Source organism: Acomys minous, assembly GCF_964271855.1.
Source record: "Acomys minous genome assembly, chromosome: 7".
Classification (NCBI taxonomy): domain Eukaryota; kingdom Metazoa; phylum Chordata; class Mammalia; order Rodentia; family Muridae; genus Acomys; species Acomys minous.
The window spans coordinates 76,723,273-76,746,108 of NC_140488.1; positions in this window are offsets into that span (position 1 = coordinate 76,723,273).

Consider the following 22,836-nt stretch of genomic DNA (forward strand, 5'->3'; position numbering starts at 1 on the left):
CATTGAACCCCTACCCAAATCTGGCCAAGGGACAGGTCATTCTCTATAGAGGAGTGAAGAGTGGGGACTGACTTTCACACAAACTCTGGTGCCCCATATCTGACCACATCCCCTTGATGGGGAGGCCCGGTGGCACTCAGAGGAAGGATAGCAGACTACCAAGAAGAGACTTGATACCCTATGATCATATACAGGGGGAGGAGGTCCCCCTCAGTCACAGTCATATGGGAGGGGAATAGGGTGAACGTGGGAGGAAGGGAGGAATGGGAGGATAGAAAGGCTGGGATAACCACTGAGGTGTAATATGAATGAATAAATAAATAAATAAATAAATAGAATACTGCAAAGATGACAGGTTCTATGCATGCATTTGATATGTCACAAATTACCAAAGGGAGGTTAAGGGGTGTGGAGAGCAGAAAGGGATGGCTCAGTGTAATCCTGCGACAAGCCTACAACACTGACCTCCAGTCTCCCAGAAAACAGGTACTTTTCACATTAACCCTCTTTCTGCAACCTAAATGGCTCCAGGGACTAATTTAACTAGGGTGGTGAGAGAATAGGGAATTAATAAAGGATAGATGCACAGGTGTTTATACAGAAAAGTTGTGATGGGATGGTCCAGGCTCTGGGATGGAGAAACTATGGTACTCTGGAATCTTGGCATGCTTATTGCATACAATTGAACAGTGAAGTGGGTTATCTCATACAGCTGAAAAAGGAGGTCAGTTCAGCTGTTCTGAGTAGGGGCAATCCCTATAAGGGACAGTCTTCAAGAGGTAAACATTTCAGGGGCTGAGGAGAGCAACAGTGGACATTTTCTTCACACACAGTCAACATTCACACTCAAACTGAGCCTCACTTGAAGAAAGCTTTGTCACTCTTAAGGGTCTGAGGCATTGGGTGGGTGCTTGGCACGGCCCGGATCACTTCAACAATACACATTCCCTTTTTTCATTTTTTTTTTCCTGCTCTCTCCTGGGCCATTTGTAATTAGAGATGAGGCCGGCATCACTGCCCTTGTTTGCAGAGCCAACACCAAGAGCCATTCAATGATTTTCCTCTCCTCAGTGAACTAAGAAGAATGCAATATGTGCTCATTTGGGAGGCTGGCAATTAGCTCAGGAAAGGCCCTTAGCTCCAAGTCCCTAAGAGGTACATGTGAACAGGCAGTCCAAAATATCACTATGGATAAATTGCAGAAGTCCCAAGAATTAACAGAGGGATGTGCATGTGTGCATGTGTGCATGTTTACTTGCGTATGAGGTTTTGGTGCAATTCTAAAAGATATAACTCCTTAACCACTAGGCAGGCCCAGGATTTATTATCTACTGCTCTTTTTATGTGTGTGGTGCTGGAGACGGAACCCCAGGCTTTGAACATTAGGCAAGTGCTCTACCATTGAGATGCACCACCAGCCCTGGGGGTCATTCTTCTTGAGAAGTATCTCAGGAGGATGGCCATGTAGCTGTGTTTCAAATGAGGGCAGCCAGGGTTCTGTAGACGAAAGGCAGGGTCACTTTTGTGGGCAGTATCTGATAGTAGGGCAGCAGCTGCTGCTCTGCTGGTGCTGGTGCTGGTGCTGCTGGTGCTGCTGCTGGTGCTGCTGCTGCTGCTATAGGAGATTTGGACAAAGTGCCACTGAGGTCTTTGGAAAGGTTTTTTAAAAAAGTAACACAATTCAAAGTTGTTACTTTTCCCCTCATCATAGGATTGTACTTGAATGAGAGTATCATGTTTGGAGCTGCTGCAGCCACTTCCTCACCCTGAAGGCACAGTCCTGAAGGCAAATGTCAGAAGGTGAGGGGACAGCAGAACAAAAATGCAGAGGTGTTCATTCAAACAAGTCTTTGATGCCAAACAAACGAACTATTGAAGTACACATTTTAAAGGACTTCTTCTGTGGTATAACCTATACTTACCACTTAAACTATTTTAAATAGTTTTTTTTTTCTGTTACTTGGGACCAAAGCTATAACCATTTGATTGAGAGGAAGAAACCAGAGCTCCCTCCAGCACATAAAGCTATAACCCAAGATCACGGCGCTAGTGGCTAACAGAGCTGAGCTAAGGGCTGCACATCCCTCTGCCACCATGATATGGTTCCACGTGATCCCCAAGCTTTAGGTAGTATAGTCTGGTGGAAGAGCCACAGAGGAGGCCTGGGTGGAGAGAGGCCATGTGGGGCTAGAGGCCACTTAGCGGTGATTATCAGGTCAAGCATCCTGTGGGTGTCCCCTGCCTCTCAGCAGGGGAGTGGCAGCTGGTGTCTGCTCTGGCTCCATCAGCCATTAATTAAAACTTGACAAGAAGATTAATACACAGGGGACAGTTTTAATTAGAGACTCCTGGAACGTTAGTGCTGGCATGGCCCCGAGAGACTATTTCTGCTTGTCCCCTTCTTATATAGATGGGGAAACTGAGGCCCATGAAAGAGAGACACTCGTGTTAAGTTTCTTCAGGGAGTCTGGCTCCAGAGTCAAGGTGCCCATGTGGCTGCCTGGCCAGGCCTTTTTCCTCTGCCCTGGGATCCCTCACATATGAGACAGCTTTAATTAACTTATTATCCCATTCAGCTTGTCACCGATTCCCAGGGCCCCCGCAAAGGCCCACAAGGAACGCTCTCTTTTGTACCGGCTCAGCCTGGCCCCAGGGGGCTGATGGGATAAGGGCAGCATTGAGGAGCCTGGGGCAGCTGAGTTTGGTCACCTCCTGCCTAGGGATTGGCCAGCAAAGGCTATGAGCCTGGGAACAGTCAGCCAGAAGCAGGCCTCCTCAGCCTTATTCACAGGGGCGCAGGGGCAAAAGGGCCTAGAGGTCTCAACTGAGATTCACTCGGCCACCAATGTGAGGCTTTGGTCCTTTTCAAATGACTTCTCTTGCTTTAAACTAAACACGTTCCTCGTAGGGAACCCCACATAGTCCACACATGTCTATAGCCCTACCTCTCCTTGAGCCCTCTCCGTTCCCAGCATTGCCACTGGGAACCCGTGCTGTCAGGCCTTCTCCTCATCCACACTCATACAGTGTTTCCCTGGTTGGGAACTTCAAAGAAGAGAATTGGTGTGGGGGTTAGACCCTCCAACCCAAGCCAGCCAGCATGGTGCTTGGTGCCGTTTGGGAAGGTAATCCTCTCCTCTCCGTGGGCATGCAGGTTAATGGAAGGCACCTTTTCAAGGCACACGATCCTCCTATGTAAGGCAGCACCAGGAGGAACATGCATCCCTGCTGACACATCAGGATGCCCCATCTCTTCCTGTGTTTGCACAACGCTTGGGGCTATCTCAGACTTCCCACCAGGGAGATCCTGCTTCTTTGCCATTCCGAGGTCCTTCCTTCTACCAACCTCCTGCCAGATGGACTTTTGTCCTGGACAGACAGATTACAGTCCTCCTAGACTAAGTACCCCAGTGACTTTCTCCTGCACCACTGTCAAGGCCACAGTCCTTAAGGATGGCACATGACTACCTTCATCAGTCAGCACAAACAACAGGACTAGGCACAGAGGCTTTCTTCCTAGCTCTGCACACACCAGCTGCATGGCCGGGGGCAACTGGCCATCTCAAGCCATGCTGCTGCCTATATGTTTCCTTATTGAAGAATAAGAATGAAGACCAGAATGACAGGATCCACCTGGCTACACGGGAGTGCGCTGTAAACAAGGCGATCTGGGCAAAGGGCTTGCACAGTACTTAGGAGCTGTGGCCCCAGTGGTACGAGAACGTGGGAGACCAGCGATCCAAAGGGGTCATTCATGCCTGGGCCCAGCTCCAGGCAAGTCCAGTTGGTGCTGGAACTGGAAGAAAGGGAGGAGGGTGCTAAGAGAAGCTTGATCCAGGCAGGCCCTGGTGGTTCCAGAATCCAAAGGAAGGGCTGAGAGGAGCCAGGCTATTCCTGGATAGACAGTCCTTTGAAGGGGATAGCTTAAGCACAAGGCTCCCAAGGTCCCTGCAGCCCTGTGTTGGGGCCTTGAAAGACAAAGTATCAAAATACTAGGGAGTTCCCCCACCCACAGAATGAAGGTGATCTCACCAAGAAACTGTGGAGTAATGGGGGTGATGCCTGGAAAGCATAGTACTGTGTCTGGAATAGAGCAAGCATTCAGTTAACCTTTGGGGACTTAAGACATGGCAAGGGTCAAGGCCTCCCACCTGCCTGCCTCCTGGCAACTAACAAGGTGGGCCATCTCCAGGGATTACTGGAGTTTTGCCGATCGTCTGCTAGGCAAACCAAGTGGGAGAAGAAGTGGAGATCGGCTGCACCCCCAAGCATATCCTGTGTGTGAATGTTCCTGCTTCTCTGGGCAATGGGGACAACCTCAAGGGTCCATTTCACAGCAGGTAGAAACATGTTGGCATCTGTAAACTGTAGAGTAAAAGCAAAGCAGGTTGTGGTTCCAAGCACCAATCTGCCCATGGGTCTGTTCCAGGTACGAGTCTGTTTCTCTGCTCACTCAGCAGGCTGAGTGGAGCAAGTCACTTCACACTCCTGTCTTAGTCTTCACATCCATAAAATGGGGCTGGCAATCATGCTGACCTCGTACATAGGACATGGAAAGAAATTCCACTTCAGCGACCCTTCCAGCCGATACCCTAATCAACACGCAGGATCCTTAGAAGAGAACAGTCGTCCTTAAAGAGAGAACCCACGGCTTAAACCTCCCTACCACATACAACCCACACCCAATATAACTTAGTGAAAACATCTTTAGCTCTCAGCAACCTCAAGATCTTGGATGGTCGAAGCCGGAAGGACTCTTGAAGAATGTTCCTTCAAGCACCTCATTATGAAGATGAACACATTGAGGCTCACAGAGGCTAAAGGACACCTCTAAGTAAAGCTCATGGACCTGAGGCCTTCTGACAAGTCACTACTCCCCCCCCACCCCCACCCCAACAAGGTTGCTCTTTCTCTAGAATGGCTTCGTAAGAGGAAGAGATTTCTCCCAGAATCTCCACAGCTTACAGCCTTTTTGTCAGCCTCCCGTGGCCTTCCCTGGCCTTGCCCCAGGCCACACCTAGCTAGCTGCTGTGACTGGCCTGGCCTGGCCTCTGCCTGCCTCCCCAGTTCCTCAGCAGCCTGGGCCGGGTGGTCCTTAATTGCTTCCTGTCCTCACAGGCTCTGTTTGTTTGCTCTGCAGCAGCTTCCTCACACCCCAGCACACCGGAGGCAAGGCAGAGGCGCTGCCCAGCAGTGTGGGGCTCCTGGGGCCCAGCCCCCAGCTAGTTCTCAGATGTTGGGCCAGCCCTCCCCAGACCTACCATCTGGAGCCCAGGAACCCAGCGAAACCCTGGAGACACCCCCTTTCAGCCCCCTCCCTCAGCTTCCGCCTCCCACCCTTACCCTCCCCCAGCAGCTGGTCTTGCCCTCAGCTGGGGGTGGGGGGGTATGCAAAAAACTCAACAGGTGGCAGTCCATAGCAAAGCTCTGATAGCTTTGCGCTGAAGAAGACCGAAATCCCGCCCCCCCCCCTTTCCCTTAGTCTACTCTTCTACCAGCTAGAGGCCAATGAAACTCAGGCGGTATGGGTATGTCCAAATAGCACCTAGCCTCTCTGAGACTGGGATGAAAACCGAGTGTAATGAAACAACAGACCTTGGGTTCAAACTGGCCACTCCATGTCTGACATCAAAAGCAACATCTTTAACGTGTTCTTGGCTTACATATGCTCTCCTGTAAAACCGGGGCTAATACACTGTAACACAAACATCTGTGAGGTTGAATGCACCAATGCGCAATCTACCTGGGCTCATGGGAGGTAGATTGAGTAAGCTAACTTCTTGCTTTACCTAGGGTGAGGTGGTAAACTGAAGAGGCCTTCATGCCGCTGGAGAGTCCCTTGACTCTGAATGGCCCACTGTCCTCCTAACACACAAAATAAATGCCATTCCCACAGATCTGCCCCAGATTCATCTGTAGGAAGCCTCCCAGCTGCATGTCACTTAGCATCTTGTGTGTCCCTTTCTTCCACATTGGAGCCCACGGCTTCCCCGGACATTTCAGGTCTCCTCCAGGCCAGCCATTTTACCAATGCATCCACCATAGTCTTTTCTGAATTTGTTGCCCACACCATACATTCACAAGGGTATGCATTCTCCCTCTATCTAACCACACCATGCCATGCAACCCTGTACCTCCCTGGCCCACCACAGTCTATGAATCCAAACCTCAGAATTCGGTTTCACTTAGAAATCTGCCGCACAACTGGACAAAGACTCTGACTAGGTGACAGGGGACTGTAGACTTGCAAGGCATGGTGTGTTTTCTGGGAGCAGAGGGGTCCAGGCCATGTAGCTTTTGGCTTCCAGGGCCCCTGAGCTGTTTCCCTTTTCCCTTCCCCCTTGCCCCAGCCTCAGAGACAGGAGAGACAAGAGACACAGGCTGGACCCCTTGCAGCTGGCTCTGGGTTGCAGGGGGAGTCCAAGGGTCCCGGGCATGGGTGGGGAGGGGGTTGTGGAGAGCTCAGCCGCCAGCATCCCCGCCCTGAGTCTTTCGCGGCTGGGGAGGCGCCACAACCGGCTGGGGGTCGCGGGCAGGGAGGGGACATTGCCCTGGCCTTAGAGCCCTCCGCTGCAGGCTCGCGCCGCCCCTCCCAGGCCTGAGGAGAGCGCCGTCAGCAGAATTCCGCGCGCCCCGCTGTGGGCCGTGTTTACCCTGCCGCCCGCCAGCGTCTCGCTGCAGTGCAGCCCAAGGCCGAGGCCCGCCGTGGCGACACCGTTGGTCACACAACCCCGGAGGCCAGGGCGAGCAGCAGGCAGCGCTGGCCCTCGCAGAAAGACGCAGCGCGGCGTGGGAGGCAGCTGCTGGGCCCTGAAGCGGTTCTCGAGAGTGGAGTGCGGGTGCCCGCAGTTGCAGAGCCCAATGCTGCTGGGCCCTGAAGCGGTTCTGGAGTGCGGGTGCCCGCAGCTGCAGAGCCCAACGCGCTGCTCTGCAAGGGCCACGACCCCAGGCGCCAGACGAAGCCCACAGAGCAGAGGCCACAGTGGTGGCAGAAAGGCCTGCGACTGAGGCAGAGCTTGGGAAGAAGAATAAAGGGCAGTCGCCCACAAAACCTAGCTCCAAGCCTCACAATTGTCCCCACCCTCGTGGGTGGCTGACCTGGATAAGGACCCTCCTTTCTTCCTGTCCTGCATTTCTCCAGTTGTCCCAGGAAGAGCAAATTCAGGAAGGTGGGACAAGGAAAAGCCAGGCTTATGCTCCCCCCCCCCTCCTGCCCATGGGACAGCTGCCACTCAGCTTCAGCTGTCTGTTGTCTGTGAATGAGAGGACGGGATTACTGCATCTTCAGAGATTTTTTAGAAGTTATAAATCTGGATGTTTATGTAAAAATCTCCTGAATTTTAAATGATGAGAACTAATTTCTTCATCATGTAGGCACTGTGCGAGCCAAAGAAAACACTTTGAAGGTTTTAAGTGGCCCATAAGGTGACTGTTTATGTGGTCTCTAAGGCCCACGTGGGCTCTGACAATGGCCACATGTGTAGCTCCACCGCTATTCTGACTGGAGTCCAAAACCTCGCCCAAATGTCATGCCCTCCCAGAGCCACCAGGAGGAGGCTGCTTGGCCTTGGCCTTGGGTCCCTGAGAACACATGGGTCAAGATGCCAGATTTCTGATGGTCTTTCTTTACTAGTGATGGCCACTGACATCTCCATCTTGTTTCTGGAACACTCTGCACACATCTTGTTTCTGGAACATTCTGCACACACACACACACACACACACACACGAGAGGGGGGAGGGAGGGAAGGAGAGAGAGAGAGAGAAAGAGAGAGAAATAGAGAAACTGACTGACTCTCAAGGCCTTTCTGGTCCTGGAGCTTGGCGCCAGTAGATTCTACACTCTCACATCCTGGCCTGTCATTCACTATTACACGAATTAAACGGACTAAAACAGGCAGTGCCCCCAAAGGCCCATCGCCTTACAACTGTCTTCTTGTTCTGGCACTGGAATTCCGGGGCCACCACCTTGGCATGGTGGGGAGGTGGAAAGGGGGAGGAAGGGGGCCAGCGTGTCTTGGTGTGTGCCGGGAATGGGCCTTCCCTGAGACCTCCCAATCCCAACTCCTTCCCCACTCCACAGCCCACGAAGACCAGCCAAGCATGACAAGGGTTAATTGGATACCCCCAGCTGGAATCATAGAATCATAAGGCTGGAACGGACCTCTTGGAGGTCACCCACCAGGGGTAGAAGAGGGACTTTTAATTACCCAGTTCAGCTGGCTTGGAAGCACCTCATCCCTCAGCTGGAGCCCAAGTGGGGGAGGCGAGGCAAGGCCTGGGAAGGGCTGCTAGGCCAGGAGCCTCTCCGAAGGGTAGGCCCCAGCCACGTCAGTCACATTCCTATCAGCAACCCCTCCCCCAGACCCAGCAGGGCCTGCTTTGGGATGAATATGCAGCTCTTGGCAAAGTAGCAGGCAGGCAGGGCTGCTGGTAGCAGGAGAAACTGTGTGAGCGTCAGGATGCTAGACAGACCAGGAAGCAAGTGGCTAGGGCTCATGAGCTCTGCTCACGGCCACTAGCTTATCAACAGGCAGGCTACAGAACACCTTTTTCACATTACCTTGGGCGCCTCTTCTTCCATGGCCTGGGGTCAGTGACCACCCTCTCCCAAGAACAACCAGGTCATCTGTCTGCACTCCCACTCCTGAGCTTTCTGAGCCTCTTGACACTGCCTAGTCTAACCTGTGCTACGCAAGCCATCTGAACTCCACTCTTGCTAAGATCCAACCAGAGAAACTTCTTCTCCCTCACCATTTGGATATAGATTAGAGCCAGGACCGTCAGGGCCACATACCAACAAGGCTTTCCTGAAGCTGGAACTTGCTACAGAGGCAGGAAGCCAGGTAGACTCTGGAGCCTCCTGAAGACTACAGAACCTGAAAGCCCCAGGAGGAATTTGGAAGTTTAATAATGTAAGGGCTGGGCAGGGACAGGCTGGGTGACATTTCTACCAATATCTCTATGCCCAGGACTTAGCACATCGGGGAAAGGGCTCCTAGGATTTAGGGCAGTAGCAACCCAGCCAATTTCCTGTCTACTAGTTAACTGCTAATGGAAGTCAAGGACGTTAGCCCAGGAGGCAAGCAACTGACTTGAGGTAAAAGCTCATGGCTGTCATGGCCTCTGTCCAGAAGCCACCAAGAGGTGGAACCTAGCTGAGGCAGGCAGAGCCAGGCAGGCCCTCCCCCCACAGACAGAGAAATGAACTTCTTTTGGGAGAGCTCCAGATCACTTTAAAGGGAATGCTGAGTTACCTCCCCCTCATCTTTAAGAGTCCTGAGGGTTCACTAACACTTCTAAAGTGCCATCTTCTGTGGGGAACTTCAACCCAAGCCCTTTCCCACAGCTGAGCCCTGTGTCTTCTCCCAGCCCAGGAACCCCAGGCTTGCTCACATTGGAAGTTCCTCTTTATATCAGCCCTCCATTCCGCCTGCTGTGGGACCTCACTCTTTTTTTTTTTTTCCTTTGATCCTGCCCCAGTGTGGAAAATGAACTCCTCTTTGGTCCCTGACGTGGAGCAGAACTTGAATTTTAAAAGGAGCCCCGTGGTTCAGGAGGTAATCACACTGGCCCACCACCTCCATTCCCAGCCACTGGCAGCCCTGCCAGCTCCCTCCTGAGAAATGGCCCAGGCTGTGAGGATTAGAGGAAAGGTCCAGGAGCAGGCTGGCTAAGCAGAGTTGAGGATAGAAAACAGAAAGAGGAAGGGGAAAAGGAGGGAGGGCCAGGCCAGGGTGGCCTTTGGGTTAAGTCAGATAATAACCCTAAACCACCTGCCGAGTGAGCCCAGTATAAATCACTAATCGGTTTGGGACTTCACATAGGCTAATGAATTTCTCTATCCAAGGAGTCTCTCCAGAGCCACACCCCCTGGCAGGTGGCCAAACACGGAGTTCTCTGGGGCCTGGCACAGGGGCAGCTTGAGGGATCCTCAGCCTGCCCTTCCTAGTCCCCTTTACTACATGTAGCCTGCTGCCTCTGAGAGACTAGAAAAGCCAGTGACATGTGGGGCTCTGGACAGCCATGGGCTCCAGAGACCAAGTACCCAGGTGGCCACCGTCTCTGGGCTTATGACGCATACTCATCTGTAACACGGGCAATCCCACTTGCCTTGTGGAGTTGAAACTAATAAAAGTACAAAACGCAGTGCCTAGCCCACCGCCTGGCACGTAGTATGTACTCAGTCAGTCAGCTGTACTTTTCTTTGCCTCTCATATTATGGAGAGAGGCAAGCTGGAAGGGCCAGGGTGTGGCTCGATGCTTCAGGACTCGCCCAGCCTGCTCAAGGCCCTGGATTCCAGTCTCAGTACCTCAAACAAAACAAGACAGGCCTGTGAACCTTGGGGGCTGCAGAATCCTCCGCGTCAGGGGAGGCTGCTAATGTCAGCGGGTTCTACTCCTCCCTGCCTGTGAGTCAGAAGCAGCAGGGCCAGGCACTACATAGACAAGACGTGTCCTCTCCTAGAGCATCAGGTGGCCTAAGGACAGTGACCTAGCCTCCGCACAACTAGGGGCAGTGCAGAAAAGGGCTCCATGCCACCGCTCATGGAGGCAGAGCTATCTTAGTGTCTACGCGTAGATGGCCCTAGCTGTTGTGGCCCTGGACCATAGTTCTGCCTGCTGCTTTGCCCTTGTCAGCCCCTCCCCCCTGTCCCTTCAGCTCTACACAGACTCAGACAACCTATGCAGAGCTGTAGTATGGAGGGCAGGACAAGAAACTGGAACCTTGGACTGGTGAGATGGCTCAAGAGGTTAAAAAAAAAAAGAGCCTGCCATCAAGTCTCACAACCTGAGTTTGATCTCCAGGACCCCTGTGGTGGATAGAGCTGACTTCCACAACATCCTCCATAAGCACACCATGCACACCATAGCACATGGGCATCTGGGTATGCACATGTACACACACACACACACACACACACACACACACACACACACACTAAATTAATATAATTTCCTTAAAAAGAAAATAAACTGGAAACAAGTCCCCCAGAAGGCTGGCATGTGGGCAAGGGGAGGCAATAAGGCAAACCTACACTTCCTAGGGGGACCTTGAGCCAGGACCTCAATAGCAGGGTGGTGGTATAGCTGGTGATGCTTTGGCGCTGTGCCGCCCTCCCCGCCCCCCACAAGCTATGGTTCTGTACACTTACAAATCCTCTTTCAACCTACAGTTGACTTGCTTCTAATGGTGCCTTGCTGCCCCAACACACTGAGATTCTCCAAGCTTAGGACCTTACCAGTAAGTCCGTGTTCTTGTCTATCTTTTAAAAAATAATTTATTTACTTTTATTTCACGTGCATTGGTCTTTAGCCTGTATGTATGTCTGTGTGAGGGTGTCAGCTCTTACAAACGGCTGTGAGCTACCATGTGGGTGGCTGGGAATTGAACCTGGATCCTTTGGAAAAGCAGTCAGTTCTCTTAACCACTGAGCTGTCCCTCCAATCCCACTCCTGTCTATCTTGCATTTCAGTAGTCTTTGGGCTCTGTGCTCAGATGCTCTTCTCTTTTCCTTCCTCCTGGCCTCGGTGTCCACTTGGACAGTAGAAAGGGTTGGATTCACTATTTTCCAAAGGTCCTCCCAAGGTTAAGATCCTTCTGCTATGCAGGGGAGACTCGGGCTCCAAGACTGATCTTAGTGTGTAGGATTACAATAGAAAATGTCTTCTGGAAGGTGGGGTCAGGGTTATAACCTTAATTCATGGAGGCTCTGGGTGTGGCTTACTAGTCAACTGCATACCCTTAAGTAAGCTGCCTTTTCTCTAAGCTCAGGTTTGTCACCTATAACATGGATATAGAGTTATCAGGAATCCTACATTAGATGGTTTCAAGTCCGTTCTAGCTTGATTTCTCTATGCTCTGCAACCAACGTGCTGCTGTGTCTTCAGCAATGGGGTTAAGACATGTTTTTTTGTTTTGTTTGTTTGGTTTTTTTGTAAACAAAAATTTCCAATAAAACTGTTAGGCTCTCCATAATTTAATCAGGTCAACAATTAAAATGAACTACCATGAGTCTATCCCTAATCAATGTGACACCCAAACACATCTACTTTAACTCAGTACTCCACCCTCAGTCTCCCAAAGGCTCATTACTCTCTCACAGCACAAAATGTACTCAGCCCATCTCCCAGGGTCTACATAGTCTTAACAGCTCTAGCATTGCTCAAAGGTCCAAAGTCCCCCAAGGCAAACATTTAGCTGGGAGCATCTATATGATTGTAAGAGTAAGTTTCATACTTCCAAGAGGCAGAGGCGTAGAGTAAACACTCCCATTCTGAAAGAGAAGAATAGGACACTAGAAAGGCAGGATTAACCAAAGCAAGCCTGACACTGGCAAGGCAAACAGTGAATTTTGTAGTTCCATGTATAGCATCTGAGGCACACTTATACGAGCTGGTTGTGGGGTTCGGAGGTCTGGGCAACGTAGTCCTCCAGCCTTGCCACCTACAGCCCACGTGGGGCTCTCCCTTGGGCTGGCGCTGCTGTTCCCCACAGCTTTATCCTCAGCAAGCATCCCACATTCCCAGCATCTCCATGGGAATATAAGCTGCACAGCACCGTATAGATAGCCCTGCCTGGGCTATCTATTGCATCTTTCAGCTTCACTCTAACAACTTCACACATCACCCTCTCAGGAGAGCTGCCTACAGAAAACCTGACCCTGTTAAGCATTGCTTGACCTACCAGGCTTTTCTCTCAACTCTGGGTGCAAGCCTCTGTGATTTCCCCATGACTCTTACATTTTATGTGTCTGCAAACCTAGCATAATATTGATGATGCTGAGGTCTGGGAGCATGTGTGAAAGGTAGGCGGCCCTTTAGGACAACAGCTGCAGTGGTCTCTGAGAACCCGAGTAGCTGAGCTCAGGAAACACCTAAGAGGCCCCATGACAACAGAGAGTCTAAGACTCTCTTCTCTAAGAAGTTTTCCAAATGCCGCAAAGGCAAACCTTTTATACCCTTGGGCCTATGACGGGTGGGGTCAGGCCAGTTCCTGAAATTCCCTCAAGACTCAAATTTTTGCTTAGCTCCAACTCTGCAGGGTTTTTCTGATCAAACTGTACACTTTCCCATATTTCCTTTTTGTTTTTTGGTTTTGGTTTTGGTTTTTTTGAGACAGGGTTTCTCTGTGTAGCCTTGGCTGTCCTGGACTCACTTTGTAGACCAGGCGATCCACCTGTCTCTGCCTCCCAAGTGCTGGGATTAAAGGCGTGTGCCATTCTGATTATAACTGTAAACCCAGATAAAAACACGTAGCAATTACCACAGTCTGGGTGCTGGCTGCCTTAATGTTGCCTCCACTCTATTAATTAGTTCATTACCTTTAAATTCACATAGTTTCCCACTGTCTTCACATTCTAGATAGGAAGCCAGATCTCAGAGTTAAGTGGACTTCTCAAAGCCTGGCAGCCTGGAAATGGGGGGGGGGGGAGAACGAAAGAAAGAAAGAAAGAGAAAGCTGCACTTGAAACTAAACTGATGCAAGGAAGAGTCGGGACAGGGACAAAATGTATACAAGTTCATTACCTAAATGTAACACACAGGGCTGCTAATACAATTTCTGATAGAGTCCAGGTTTTATCAATATTCCACTCTTCTGAACTACCAGAATCACCCACTGACTTCTGCTTCTAGCCTCCTAACTTTCCCAAATCCCTCCCATAAACCATTCCCTATGTTCTGGGTTAGTCAGACTTTTTATTGCTATGACAAAACACCAAAGGAACCAATTTAAGAGCGGGTGGGATTTATTTTGGCTCATGGTTCTGGAGGTTTCGGGTCATTGTGGTAAAGAGGGCATTGCAAAACAGGAGACTTCACATCACTGCCGACAGACAGCAGAGACAGAGCATGCCTGTGGCAAGGGTGCTCTCCTTCTTCCCCTTGTATTGCACCTGGACCACCAGCCAAGGGATGGCACCACTGACATTCAGGGTGCCCCCCGCCCCGCCCCCCCCCCGCTAAGTCAATTTTGTGCCTTACTAAGCCCCTAAGTGCTTCTCGAGTCAATCAAGTTCACACCTTCCAAAGGCCCTACCTCCATATGCCGTCACACCGGGAATTCGGGTTTCTACACTGAGGTTTTGGGAGGTGTATAAAAACGTTCAGTCCATCAAACACACCTTCTTTCCACCTCTAGTCCTTAAGATCCAGGAAAAAAAAAAACAAAGCTAAAAAAGCGCCATCCACTACAATACTCAGAAGAAAACACTGAGAGCAGGGAGAGGGGAGGGCTTGGTAGCTCCCTTATTCTGCTGCAAGCAGCACTGGCATTCACAGGCAACTCCTTATGGTCAAGTCCTGGCACGCATTAGCTGAGTGAGACCACACAAATGGGTGATGAAATGGTGAAACATATTTTCCCATTATCTCTACTTTCTAGATGGGAACTGTGCTGGCTAGTTTTAATGTCAACTTGAAACGAGCTAGGGTCATCAGAGAGGAGGGACCTCAATTGAGAAAATGCCTCCAGAAGGTCGGGCTATAGGCAAGCCTGTAGGCTATTTTCTTGATTAGTGATTGATGTGGGAGGGCCCAGCCCATTGTGGGTGGGGGCACCCCTGGGCTGATGCTCCTAGCTTCTATGAGAAAGCAGGCTGAGCAAGCTATGAGGAGCAAGCCAGTAACAGCACTCCTTCCTGGCCTCTGCATCACCTCCTGCCTCCAGGTTCCTGCCTGTTTGACTTCCTGTTCTGCCTTGGATGATAACCTGAGATAGGGAATGTAAGCCAAATAAGTATCTTTATGTCCACAACCTGCTTGGGTCACGGTGTTTCATAACAGTAGCGGTAACCCTAAGACAGGGAGTTAGGGCTCAGTGTTCAATGGACTTCTCAAAGCCTGGCAGCCTGAATATAGCACAACTCGCAACTTGAAACTAAGACCATCTCCTACCAACATCTCTCTGCTCTAAGCTTCTCTGCTCCAGGGTCCACCTTTGGTTGCTTTCCACCCTCCTCTGCTGCTTCTATGCTATGCTGCTACCATGCTAAGCCCCAGCCGGGCCTGGCAGGGCTTTGGGGCTGTCAAAGTTCAAATCCCTGTCCTTAGGGTGAAAAGAGAGCCCTGAATGGCATGGAGAAATGTTTACAGTGCACTGACACAGGGCACAAAACAGATTAGGCCCAAGACACACAGCAAGTGTATATGTGAGTGACAAGAAGCCCAGTGCCACTCTTTAGCAAGTGATGGCAAACCAGAACCACCACATGGGCTCCTACCTCTGAAGATAAGCGATGGGAGCTAGGAGGAAAAGGGAGCCCCTCTCCACTGTGGTGGCAAAGTCAATAGCATAGCCAAACATAGGGCGGACTCTCAGGAAACTTAAAGTAACACTACCGGATAATCCTACTGTCCCATTTTGAGGTAAGCAGCCAAAGGAATTCCGATGAGGATCTCAAAGAGACAGACTTCAAGCCATGTGCAGTGCACACTGCCACAGCAGCTGAGAGCTGGGTCTGTGTAGCAAGCAGGGGCCAATGGACAGGGAAAGGTATGCAGAGTGAAGAGGATATTGGTTTTGAAAGAGAGGGGGAGCCTGTCATAGGGTCCAGAATGGATGGACCTTGAAGATACTACGCTATGTGAACTGACAGGCATAGGACCAAAACTGCAGGCGCACTTATGCGAAGTGGCAGAAAGTCAAATTCACAGAAGCCAGAGGGCAGCATGGTGATTTCTGGAGAGTGAGGGGTGGAGACTACTGGGTAATGGCTACAAAGTTTCATCCATACAAGATGGAAAATTCTAGAGACCTGTTGAGCCACCCGGCTCTTACAATTAACAGTATTGTTCTACAGGCTTTAAATGTTCTTTATAGGGATGGATCCCCGTTAACTGTGGCTTTTTATCACAGTTTTAAACAACAGCAGCAGGAGCACTATGGCCTCACGTGTAAGAAGGGAGGACTACATGTTGAGAGACAGAAACAAGATGTACAGGGAGAATGAGAGAGCGGGGGGGGGGGGGGGAGGAGAGAGAGGGGTGGGTGGGAGTTGGATCTGAAAAGAAATTTAGCAAAACCTTACCAGCATTTCCCCTGCTTATGAGAGGATAGGGTCGGTTTTCTTGGTTTTAGCTTTTTGAATCTTCAACAGGCAGTATCATGTTTGTCATCTGCCCTCTCCCCCTCAAAGTCTGAGAAGGAGAAGAGAAGAGAAGAGACAGAAAAGAAGATGAGAAAAAAAGCATCAACCCAGAAGTAGCACATTTGGAGATAAACCAGAATTCCGTCTGCCTGGGCCTCCTATCTGCTCTGTGGATGTAGACAAGCCACCCAGCCCCTGGGAGCAGCACATCCCTCACCTGAGAGATGGGTATAGCCAGCTGGGATATTCTTTTGGCTCCTCAAAGGAGTGGGGGATTAAAGGGGGAAAAGAGCCAGGATATGCAGTGCTCTGCCAGCCTCGGCCCCAATAGGACCACTTTGGCCTGTCCAATTAAGAGAGAGAAAAGCATGTGGCTGCCATCTTTTTGTGGCCTCAGTTTCTTAACCTAGAAAATGGGAATGTTGTATAGGTCAGACCCTTAGACTTAGCATGGAACTGGTCAGAGTGGGGGTGGGGGTGCAGCTTCTGGACAAGGTCGGCCCGGTCACTCAACAGTCTCCCTTGCTGGGGACAAGCCACTGAGGCCTCACCCCCTCAGTCCACTGTCTTTGAAGCAGTATATGGCTGGGGCAAGTCCCAGGAACTCTTGTTGGCTAAAGGGGGAAGTTTAGGACTATTCATCCCATCCCTCCTGGCTGCCTGATGTTCACCCTGCCGGGTTCTGCCTGAATAGCCTGGCCTGCAGCTTCCATCTTATTTCTTTCTCCCCACTCCTCTCTTGCGCTCACTTTCTCTGTCTCCCTCCATGGCTAGACCTTCCTGGTTTTTGATCTCTGCATCTTGTACATTCACTGAGTTCTCTTTCCGTCTGCTTGTCCCATGAGTTTTCATGATAATTCAAAGAAGGAAGCAGTCCACCTGCTCTGGACTGTACCCTCTAAAACCATGGCTGCACCAAGGGAAAGAGCTAGAAGGGTGCACCGTGATGTAGGAGCTCAGTATCTGTCACCTGCCAAGGAGGCACTGTGCGCATGAGCATGGGAAATTCAGACCACTTGGCTTTCTCCACAGTATTTTCTTCCAGCCGGCCCTGGGATATGGTGGTCAATCTCGTGCCCACTGATGTCACTAGAAAGCCCACGGCAGACAGGAGCCCCTGATTCACAGCCCTTCTTGCCACCTGCCTTTGGCAAAAGAGGCCCACATAGATCCGGCAGTCTGTGTTGAGCAAGGCTGGAATGGCTGTAGTGCCTGCATCAAGGTCAGAATAAGCTATGAGTAGAGGGCAGAATCTCTATTCCAAGCAAACATAGACCAGGAAGCAGACAGCCTTCCCCGCAGGACCCAGATGTAGGGATTGGCTACTGAAGCCCAGCCCCTTCAATTCTGGGCCCAGCTACAAGTAAGTGCCTTAGTGTGGGCCCCGGGGCTTTGTAGGAGAAGGGCTCTGGACTTCTCTCAGAGATCAATACCTGGAAGGAGAGCTATTGCTATGACCAGAGCCCCAGGCCTCACTTCTTGCCCTCAGGCCCTGATGTCTGGCAGGGCAGCTCCTCTTCCTCCCTGGTACATGTCAGTGCCAAGAGGGCAGGCATGCCTGCTTTTTGCTCACAGCCTCTGTGGCCTAATAGTTACCTACCTCTTTTTCCTGGGCAGAATAGACAAGGGCACATATCAGAAGAACCCAGGCACATACACTGAAGGACCAAGGCTTTCTCCTGAGGGTTCTGCCAGGTGCAATGGGTAAGGAACAAAAGAGCTGCCCTCATATTTCCCATAGATGCTATCAACAGCTCACACTGATCCTCAGCCATACAGCAGCACAGCAGGCAGGCTGGTGTCCAGACTGGAGCCTATTGCAAAGCAGAAGAAATAAGGCACAAGAGCAGGGCACTCGAGCAAGGCAGGGTGATAGCTAAACTAGACTCAATGCCACGCTCCTGCTCATCTCCTCCTTTTCAAGGAGTCAGGAAAGGGACAGGAAAGTCAGAAAAGATGCTCTTGACACTGCCCAACCTCAAGTGTCCATGCCCAGCCCATCTCGGTTTACTTGGCATTCTCTATTCTCTCTCTCTCTCTCTCTCTCTCTCTCTCTCTCTCTCTCTCTCTCTCTCTCTCTCTCTCTCTCCCCCTTACCCTCCCTCCTTCCTCCTCCTCCTTCTTCCTCCCTCCCTCTCTGCCCCTTCCTCCTCCTCCTCTTCTTTTTCTTTTTGAGACAAGGTCCCACTATGTACCTGTGGCTGGTCTACAACTTGCTATATTGCCCAAGCTGCCCTTGAACTTGTGGCAAGCTGACCTGTGAGTCCTGCCTCCCAAGTGCTGGTATTAAAGATGTGAGCTACCATACCTGGCTTTTTAATGGCTTGTTTTATTTTTGAGACATGGTTTTGCCATATAGCCCTGGCCCTTGGAAGACTTGCAACTCACTATGTAGCCCAGGCTAGTCTCAAACTCATTGAGATCTTCCATCCATTGTATCATCTCTCTTCTATAGAAGCTAGACCACAGGACCTAAGTGGCTGCAAATGGGGACATTTTGCCTTTGTCTGGGCCCCAGAGGCCAATCACTCTTGCCTGCTGTCTGACTGGCCCCACAGCTCCAGTCCCCTCCTCAGATGGAAACTCTGTCTTCACTCACACTTGTTCCCTTTTATATCTCTCCTCTCGGTTTTATGGGGCGGCTGTGGCAAGAACGAACTGGGGAAGCTGTGGCTCCAAGACTGTCCTTTATTAGTTCTCTTCCCTGGGAAACAGGGGGCTGCAGCTGTGGCCTGCGATCTGGGTGGGGTGAGCTGGCCTCTGGCTGCTGGGACGACTGCACATCTGGGGTGGGGGGGGTGGGGGCCGAGAAAGGAAGCTGAGATGAATTACCTGTGTGTGCTGGGAGAATCAATTGGGCATGCGGGCACGCTGCCTGCTCCGCCGGAATTAGGGAGTGAGTGGGGCTGGGGGCTCCAGCTGGGGACCTATGAGAAAGCAGAGCCCCCAGAGTGGAGCAAGCAAGGGCAGAGCCTTGGAGAGAAAGCCCAGCCTCCCAGTGAAAGAAGAAAGGGCTATTTTCTAACTCAGAGGAAAAAAATCGCTCTAAATGGAGCCCTCCCTTCGCTGTAGCACCACCTTCCAGCCGGTACCACTAGGCCCACATACTTGCCACCGTTCTCCCCACCCACCCCATAGCTACTTCTGGCTGGGCCCCCACATCTCCTTTTCTCTATCCAGCTGGCATGGGTACTTCGTGTATTCCCTGCACGTGCATATACATTCATGCACACGCTCACATTTTCCTCTTCTCTGAACATCTCGCGTCCCTTCTATATTCCCAAGGCTATTACTGGCCACTTATTAGTTGTGTGAGCCTTTGCTTTTCCTAGTCTGGGAAATAGAATTGGTCATTCTAAACAGAAGGCTTTGAGTTGTTGAGTCGTTTCCAGTAATGCCTGGCTCTAAGCTAGTTCCTGGCTAGAAGTTCACTGGACCTTGGAGAAACCCAGGCTTTTTAAGGGTGAGCGGAATGAGGTTCAAACGTGGACTTGCTATCTTCCACCTTCCAGAGTCTCCATTTCTTTTATGCCCTGAGCTGAGTTTGTGCTAGCTCAGAAGGGTGCTGTGTGTGAGGCACAGCCCAGCCTGAAGCTTCCTTCTTGCACCTTCCCATAGAAGGGCCCTCAGCCACCCCCAGAATGTGCCTCCTCAGCTCCCTGGGCGTGGAGAGAGTTAGCAGGCGGCTAGAGGTCAAAGAGCCAGGTGGGCTGACTAGTCTGCTGAGGACAATGCAGATAGCCCCTCCTGCACCCCCCCACGCGCCCCCCCCCCCCGCCAGCTATTCGGGTCCCTTACTCTCCAGGAGGCAGCCTCCTCTCTGACATCATCTGTAGTCAATTCCCCTGAGGGCCATCCCCAATTTTCATTTCCTCTCACTAATCCTCACATGTAGTCCCTTTGCACAGCCCGGAACAGCCTCTGTCCCGGAGCTGGCTCCACTCACCAGATATGTGTTGCAGCTCACAGACCAAGCTTTCTCAGTGGGGAAAGCCTTGTAGAGTTCATCATTTCAAGTCTCCTTCCTCCGGGTCCTAAAGGAGGATGGGCAGGGCCCACTCACAGACTCAGCACTTTGGTGCCATTCGTATAGAGGGGTCTCTTGGTAGGCAGAGGTAGTTTATACCTACACAAGGCTGAGAAGCAGAATACTTGCCGCCTACCAGCCCCGACTCACACTCTTGGCCAGATACGCTTGTGTAGTTAACAACATGGGCCATTTCCCATGGTGGCTCCGGGAGACACATATTAATCATCAGAAGGCATGATCAGAATGCTTGGATTGGGCTCTTATTTGGGGTCCTGATGTAAGAAAGGTAAGATGGTATTAAGAATTGTATATGAAGCCCAGCGGTAAGAAAGCGCCAAAGGAAGGTGAGCTGATGTGACAGGCTGCATACAGCAAGGGTCACCCATCCACGCCTGAGATTACCACGGTCAAAGCTGGGGGCAGGTTTAAGCAACAGGAGGAGACATGAAGTTCCCAACGGAAACACAAGCCCTGGGTTCTGTTTTGGAGAACAGCAGTCCAGGACTGAGGCTCAGGTTGTGCCGGTATGGTTCGAGCTGAGGGGTCACAGGAAAGAATCAGGAGGTGACCCTTACAGGGCTGGCAGCCCACCCATGTCGCAGACAAGTCTATGTGCAAGCCCAGTGCACTCGCCCAGTAGATCCCTCGCCGCCGCTTCCTTCCAGTCTCAGGAGACAAAGTTGGAAGACTATAAGTGCCCATGGGCTTAGTGCTTTCACATTATGCCCTCATGCCATCTCTAGTCCCTCTGTCTTTTACTGTCCACTGCTAACTCAAATGCTACCTTCTTGGAAAAGCCTTCCCTGGCCCCCATCCCCGCCACTTCTGCCAGGCTTCTTGGACTCAACTCTTATCACATCTCTTAGTTTCTCTAAGAGTGACCCTGACACTAAGAGCCTGGCGACTGGGTAGATGCAAAGCGAAGTAAACGGACGCGTGTTTACAAGTAGACCACCAGTTCTGGGTCTGCGAAGGCCAGAGAGCTTGACAATCAACTCAGAGGATTAAAAGTGCAGGACTCCTCTCAGTCAGCCCCTAGGTAGTCTGGCATCAAGGCGAAGGCATGATGGCAGGGCAGAGAGGCAGGAGGAGGGAGATGCCTATGGTAAGGGATGCCTGTCCCTAGGCCAGTTCTCCTCACCCAGCTCCCCTCCACCTGGCATGAAGCTCCGGATGGGATTCAGGAAACACATGCAGAGGATACCTAAGTGATATCTAAGCCTTCCCTCTGATGGGCACCGTGCCAATGTCCTGTTTTGATTAGCATACCGGAACAGCCCCAGTTGTCCCTTCTCTGGCCATTCTGGAAGGCTCTGTTTTCCTAGAGAGGACTTACTGGTAGCCCCAAGCCCTGTTCCATACCTTCCATGGAACAGCACAGCCAAGCAAAGGGAAGTGATATCAGTGAGCCTGGCTTTTGGGATTCTGGACTCAGCTTTTCCATTAACTTCTCTGGTGACTGTGGTTGAGTGCGTGATCCTCAGTGACCCTTGGAGTTTCCCTGCTGGAGACTGGAGGCCTCCCAGAAGGAGAGAGGCTCCAAAGAAAGTCTGCAAAGGATGGCTTTGGGTGCTGAAGCGTGGCCCTCACTGCCATGAGAAAGCCACATCTGGTGCCCTGCGCCAGGCGCCCGGTCGTCCGCCCTAGTGCCTGAGCCTGCACCCGCCTGGCCACAGGCTGAGGAAACATAATTGTGCCGGGCTATTTCAGACCCATTATCTCAGCTCAGCCCCAGCTTCCTGAGCAGGCCCCGAATTAGCCTGGCGCTTTGTTCTCAAGTGCATTCGTCAGATCGCTTGGCCTGTACCTCGGGAGGAGGGAAGGGGAGGGAGGGGAGGGCAGGAGAACGAGGGGAGGGCAGGGGCGGAGACTGGGCGGAGAGGGAGCGGGAGGAGGAACTCGATGCTAATTAAGTCTCATTAAAAAGAAGACGACAATGAGGAATAAGGCGAAGAAGAAAGAAAAAACGAAGTGGAGGGGGGAGGGAAGGGCTTGCTGAGGAAGCAGAACAGCCACCGGGAAAGACAGAAGCGCGCAGGCACACACACGCCCACAAAAAGACAGGCAAATACACACAGCTTTCCCTCCCGGCAGCAGCCTGTGCCCGCTCTGCCTGGTCAGCCTTGGCCCGCCGGTTTGGCCCCAGACCTCCACTCAGAACCTGCTCTTTTCTTCCAGTACCCAATTCAGCTAAAATTCAAGTTCAGTAGTACGAGGCCTTGGGCTAATTCGCTCTCAGGACCTCAGTTTCCAATATTTGTCACTGGAGAATCCTTGGCTCCTCTTTGCAAAGCTGACTGGTGGAGGAGGAGGCCAGAGTATGCGCAGAGCAGCTAGCATCCTAGCATAGTACCCTCAGGGGTCCACCCTGGCTAGGCAGCCACCCCTGTGCAGTTCTCAGAACTGGGATGGGACAGCCTCAGGGGCTTGGGCCCTGCTCTGCTCCCTCCCCTCCTGCCACTGTTGTCCTGGGCCCCACCACTACCAGCCCAGGCTGCTTTCATGGACCATTGCTTGGGCAACAGACAAAGCTGCCCAGGGGTAGGGAGCCTCTCCATCGCCACAAAGGTCCCCAGTCGCCCTAATGAACTAACTCAGCTCTCTTTCTCTCCGAATTCTTGTTTCTTAGTAACTCACATCTTCCAGTGGAGGCCAGCTCCATGCCAAACTTGCTTTTCACAACACCCAGCCAGCCCCTGGGTAGATAAGAAGACC